Below are 6,806 nucleotides of genomic sequence, written 5' to 3' on the forward strand. Positions count from 1 at the left end.
TGATCCTCACACCTCAGCCTCCTAAGCAGCTGGCATTATGGGCATGCACCATTGCACATGTCTGATTTTTGACTTTGTAGAGATATCTCCCTATGTTGCCCAGGGAGCTCTGGAACTTTTGGCCTCAAATGATTCTCTTGCCTTGGTCTTACAAAGAGCTAGGAAATTACAGGCATCAGCCATATTGCCCAGCCTTCAATTTTCCTTTAGCTCCCTTACATGAGTAAGAATGTGCAGTATTTATCTTTCTGTGTCTGCACTTAACATAACATCCGTCAGACTGATCCACGTGGCCACGAATAACAGGATTTAATTCCTTTATACGGTGAATAGTATTCCACTGTGTTTGTGTGCCACAGTTTTTCGTCCATTCATTTGGTGATGGACATGTTGGTTGATTCCATACACAAGCTGTTGTGGATAGAGCTACAGTAAACATATGAGGACAGATATCCTTTTGATCTATTGTTTTCTTTTCTATTGCCTGAATATCCGGTAGTGGGGTTGCTGGATCCCTCGGCAGTACCATTATTAGTTTTTTTGAGAAAACCTCCTGTTGTTCTTTATTGTGGCTGCACTAATTTACCTTCCCACCAACAGCATGTAAGAGTTTACTGTTCTCTGGAGCCTCACCACATTTGATTTTTTTTTTGTCTTTTCAATGACAGCAATTTATTCAAATTGAAGCAAGATTATATCACATTGTAGATCTGATTTGTATTTCCCTGAGGATTAGTGATACTGAGCATTTTAAAATTTATTTATTGGCTATTTGTATTTCTTTTTCTAAAAAAAAGTATAGTTAGATATTTTGCCCAATTTTAAACTCAGATTTTTTTTTACTGTGAAGTTGTTTCAGTTTTTTTGTATATTTTGTATATTAGTCCCTTATTAGGTGAATAGCTTGACAATATTTTCTCCTATTCTGCAGGTTTTCTCTTCACTCAGTTGTTTGCTGGACAGAAACTCTTTAGCTTAATGTAGTGTCTTTTGTCTATGATTTGTTGTTTGCCTATGCTTCTGATGTCTTACCCATAAAAATCTTTGTGCAGACTAATGTCCTCAAGCATTTTCCCTATATTTACTTAGAGTAGTTTGATAATTTTGGGCCTTACATTTCAGTCTTCAATCGATTCTGAATTTATGTTGTTATATGGTGTTACATAGGAAGCTAATATCATTCTTCTCCATATGGATATTTAGTTTTCCCAGTGTCATTCATTTGAAGAGGCTTTCCCCAGCGTATGTTCTTGGCATGTTCGTCCAAAATCAGTTGGCTGGAAATATGTGGATTTATTTCTGGCTGCCATATTCTATGGTCTTTACCCCAAGAATCATTACTTCTTAAAATGCAATTCAAATTAGCATGAAACATTTGCAGTTTAAGGAAAGGCTTATAGCATCAGAATCCTTAATCATAGATTTCATTATTTTGTGTTTTTTTTTTTGAGATAGGGTCTTTTTCTGTCATCCAGGCAGAAGTGCAGTGATAATAATTCACTGCAGCCCTGAACTCTGGATACAAGCCATCCTTTTGCCTCAGTATCCCAACTAGCTGGGTCTACAGGCATGAGCCACCATGCCCGGGTAATTAAAAAAATTTTTTTTTTGTAGAGATGGGGGTCTCACTATGTTGCTCTGGCTGATCTCAAATTCCTGGCCTCAAGTGATCTTTCTGCCACAGCTTTTTAAAGTGCTGGGATTACAGGCATGAGCCACCATGCCTAATATAGAGTGTAATATCATTTTCAAAGTCTTATTCCTAGACCCATTTATTGACTTTGGCCTAAATAACTCAATATGATATCTCTGAAACTTTTTTTGACATACTGTGGGGAATGATAATGAAGGAAGGGGGTTAGACACTTTTTACTAGGAGATAACTTTGTGCCATTTAAGGAGGAACAAAAATGAATTATCAGAAAAATAAAAGTAAAATGAAGTACAAAAATTCTGTGGCAAAGATGATGATAGTAAAGAATATATTTTTATGACTCATGGTAGCTTTAACTTTGTTCTTAAAATTCTGAGTAATTTAAGGGTTCACATTTGAAGAATCTGCTGCATTACAGATAACATTTTATTGCAAGTAAATGCATTTCAAAATTTGCTATTGGTTTTGTATTAGATTATTCTCAGCCTACTTCATTATCAAGCTATACTATTTTATTCATGCATCTTGATGATCTTATGGCGGAGAAGGAAGCTGTATCCTCAAAATGTGTCAATTTGGCTAAAGAGAATCAAGTTTTTCAACAGGAGTTATTATCTATGAAAAAAGTACAACAGGAATGTGAAAAACTTGAGGAGGATCAAAAGATGTTAGAAGAAGAAATATTAAATCCTAAGACACATATGGAAAACAGTATGGTAGAACTTAGTAAACTACAAGAATATAAATCAGAGCTAGATGAAAGGGCAATGCAGGCAGTAGAAAAATTAGAAGAAATCCATTTACAGGTGAGTTGTTTAAATCAGGTAAGTTTACTTGTAATGTGCTTTCATTTATTTCACTGCAAATTATAATATATATATATATATATATATATATATATATATATATATATATATATATATATAGTGTTTCCCCTGCCTCTCTTGTAGCAATCTGCTTTGTAGAGTTCTAGAAAAAAATGGTATCTGTTTTTTCTTTTAAATATTTAAATTTCCATTATTATTATAACAAAATCAATCTTTCAGAGTAGTGATTCTCATTATGGAGGCATTTGATGATTAAGACCAGTTGGCATAGGAAAAAATTGTGATTTAGAAATTATGTGATAATTATGAATTGGTCTTAAGCTACAGTGTTCATTGATTCCTTTTTAAAATTATGAATAGATTCTATTACTTTTTATATGACCAGATTACATTAATACTAGCATAATTATGATTTCAAATTTTTACAAATCAGACTTAATTCTGAATTCAGTTATTAGTTTTGATATTGCTGAAATATTTTAAACTTCATCCTCTTTTTTAACATATTTGAAAATACTCTTTGAATCACTGACTCAAAATGAAAGGCAACAAACATAATAATTAGGTTATAATTGTTTTAAAAGTGTATTCTTTTCCTCCATTTTAGGAACAAGCACAATATAAAAAACAATTAGAGCAGTTAAACAAGGATATAATACAGCTTCACTAAATAAGAAGGAACTCACACTTAAAGATGTGGAATGTAAATTCTACAAAATGAAAACTGCTTATGAAGAGGTTACAACTGAGTTAGAAGAATATAAGGAAGCCTTTGCAGCAGCATTGAAAGCTAACAATTCCGTGTCAAAAAAATTAACTAAGTAAGTCAAAACATACACTCATAGAAAATGAATTAAGCTCATTAATTTGTTTCAAAAGCATAATTTTTAGTGAGATGGCTTCAGGAGATTAGAAGGAAGTGAATGCTAATTTGACAATGTAATTTTGAAAAATAATGTTAGTAAATAATTTTACCTTTAAAATGTTAGTCAAAGATAGTTTTTGTCTCTCCTCTCATTTTTTTTTTTGCTTTTGTATGGCTTTTTTCCCTGAAAAGTCTCATGTAATTAACCTGATCTGTTAGTTTTTTTCACTAAGTATTTTTGAAGCTTTATAATTAATGAAGTGATCTTGTTATAAAATTACTTGTCAGAATTTCCCTAAATAGAAATATTAATGTGTTTAATTTACTTTTCAGTGGATCACAACCTAAATGCAAAGTGGTACTGCTACTCTGGGCACAATTGTTTTTGATTGTGATCTTTAGTATCATCACCAAAGGGTGCCTCAAGAAAGACTATTTGTGTAACATATTCAAGATGTTACAGAAAGGCACCCTTGTGAAATAGGGAATAATTATCACAGGAATTTAAAGAAGTGTAATTCACAAAGCGGTTAAAAAATAACACCTTGTTCAGCCTGAAGCGGTGTGTGGAAGGCAGAAAGAACATGCCCCACCTCCTGGGCCTTGGTCACAGTGTTGGGGGCTAATTGCCTTCAGAGATGCTTTAGTTCTTTTTGATCACCAACCAGACAATCTAGTTCTCCCCTAGGAGTTGTTGCTCTGAATTATTCCTCAGTGCCAAATGTTTAATTGGTCCTAGATAATGGGTGAAATGTACAAGAGTGAAATCTAAAACTGGTTTACTAAACACAAGTATTCCTAGATTTTTTTTCGTTCATTTTAGTTTTCTTAACCTATATTAAGGAGTACAACATGATGTTTTGATATAATTATTTCCAGTGAAGTGGTTCTTATAATCAAGCAAATCAACATATTCATTTTCCCACATTATTACCCTTTAAATACAAGTATTTCTAATGGAATCTTCAGAATCTTACAAGTAGAGCCATTTTAGAAGGCAGGAAGTTTTACCTGTTGAGCCATACATCACTGATAGCCATTTCTCTTCCCTGTCTACTTTGTTTGAACTGCTTGTTCAGTAGAAATCACCTTAGAAACAATGGTGCTTCTTTAGAACGATTTTAAAATTATAATTCCTTACAACAGGTATGCTCTTACACATCTTCTGTGTGAAAACACTATTTAGTGGGTAATTTGGTTTACTCTCAGGGTAAGGTTTTAAAAACTGCAAGTCATTAAGAATCATTTAAGGAAAAATGAAATATTAAGCATTTGTCTTTGCTATCTTTACAGATCGAATAAGAAAATAGCAATGATCAGTATCAGCTCTTTATGGAGAAAGAGCAGGTGAAATATTTTCTCAGCACTCTTCCCACAAGGCGAGGTCGAGAGTCACCTTTTGTTGAAAATCTTACTAGTATAGGACTCAACAGAAAATATATTCCCCAAATGCCCATAAGAATTCCTACTTCAAACCTCAGACTTCAAATAACTGCCAGAACTACTTGACTGAGGTTAGTTATATGACCGTTTCTCTTTAGGGTTTAATTTCTCTAGCGTAATTCTTGTTTATAATTTGGTGAAATACTGAGTTGTTCTGTTGACTTTTGCATGTGAAGTAAAGATCATAATTAGCTGTGTTAACACAGAAAGGAAATGGGAACTTTACATTTTTTAATTCCCTGGAGCTCTCATTTTCAAGAGATATCCATTTGCTAACTTTATTCAATAAATGTGACTAAACTGACACATTTGAAATGTCTTTAAAAGCTGCATTTAAGTTAGGTTTTAGAAATTGCATGTTATTGCCTGATAACTGATGATATACTTTGAGATGCTACGGCTTACTCTCTAATTGATTGTAGTTTAGCTGTGGTTCATACCACATTTTTTTTTTCTTTTTTTTTGAGGCAGTTTCTCACTCTGTCACCCAGGCTGGAGTGTCTTGATGCAATCTCCACTCACTGCAACCTCCACCTCCCGGGTTCAAGTGATTCTCCTGCCTCAGCCTCCTGAGAAGCTGAGACTACAAGCACCCACCATTACACCCAGCTAATGTTTGCATTTTTAGTAGAGACAGGGTGTCACCATATTGGCCAGGCTCTTGAACTCCTGACCTTGTGATCTGCCTGCCTGAGCCTCTCAAAGTGCTGGGATTACAGGCATGAGCCACCGCACCCAGCCTATGCCACTTTTAAAGTTTCTTTGCACCAGCCAGGTGTGGTGGCTCATGCCTGTAATCCCAGCATTTTGGGAGGCCAAGGCAGGTGTATCACGAGGTCAGAAGTTCAAGACCAGCCTGGCCAAGATGGTGAAAGCCCATCTCTACTAAAAGTACGAAAAAAAAATTAGCCTGGTGTTTTGGTGGGCACCTGTAATCCCAGCTACTAGGAAGGCTGAGGCAGAGAATTGCTTGAACCTGGGAGACGGAGGTTGCAGGAGCTGAGATTGCACCACTGCACTCCAGCCTGGGTGACAGGGCAAGACTCCATCTTGAAAATAAAAAAAAATTTTAAAAAGTTTATTTGCACCGTCTCAATTCTTCCCACCCATAATCACAACTGAATGATTGGCATCCAAACACTTTGCCACATGTGGATGTTTATTATTTAGTAGAATCCAAAATAATTGCATTTTATGAATTAAACAAAACACTAAAATATTCATTTCCATTTTTATGTTAAAAGCTTTGTGCTTGGCCAGGCATGGTGGCTCACACTTGTAATCCCAAAATTTGGGGAGGCTGAGGCAGGTGCATCACCTGAGGTCAGGAGTTTGAGACCAGCCTGGCCAACATGATGAAACCTGTCTCTAGTAAAAATACAAAAATTAGCAAGGCATGTTGGCAAGCATGTGTAATCTCAGATACTCAGGAGGCTGAGGCAGGAGAATCACTTGAACCCAGGAGACAGAGGTTGCAGTAAGCCAAGATCATACCACTGCACTATAGCCTTGGTGATGGAGACTCTGTCTGAAAACAAAACAAAAGAAAAGGTTTGTGATTTCCTTACATAAGAGTACATCTTCTGACTATAAAAATCCTGGAAGAAAACCTAGGAAATACTCTTCTGGATATCATATTTGTCAATTAATTTATGGCTACGTCCTCAAAAGCAATTGCAAGAATAACAAAAATTGACAAGTGTGATCTAATTTAGCTAAATAGCTTCTGCACAGCATGAGAAACTATCACGGGATTAAACAGACAGCCTAAAAGAATGGAAGAAAATATTCACAAAGTATGGATATAGCAAACGCCTATTATCCAGAATCCATAGAGACCTAAACAAATCAACAAGCGAAAAATAAATAAGACCATTAAAAATGGGCAAAGGACATGAACAGACAGTTCTCAAAATAACACACGTAAGTGGCCAACAAACATTAACAAATGCTTACCATTGCTAATCATCAGAAAAATGCCAAACAAAACATCAATGAGATACCATTTCACACCAGT

At 35.2% G+C, this 6,806-nt stretch overlaps 1 pseudogene; it reads left to right on the forward strand.

Moving 5' to 3' along the window:
* Nucleotides 1-2,172: 2,172 nt before the first annotated feature.
* LOC117978877 (ankyrin repeat domain-containing protein 18B-like) lies at nucleotides 2,173-6,531 on the forward strand (annotated as a pseudogene).
* Nucleotides 6,532-6,806: the final 275 nt, after the last annotated feature.

Source organism: Pan paniscus, chromosome 23 (genome assembly GCF_029289425.2).
Source record: "Pan paniscus chromosome 23, NHGRI_mPanPan1-v2.0_pri, whole genome shotgun sequence".
NCBI classification, from domain to species: Eukaryota; Metazoa; Chordata; class Mammalia; order Primates; family Hominidae; genus Pan; species Pan paniscus.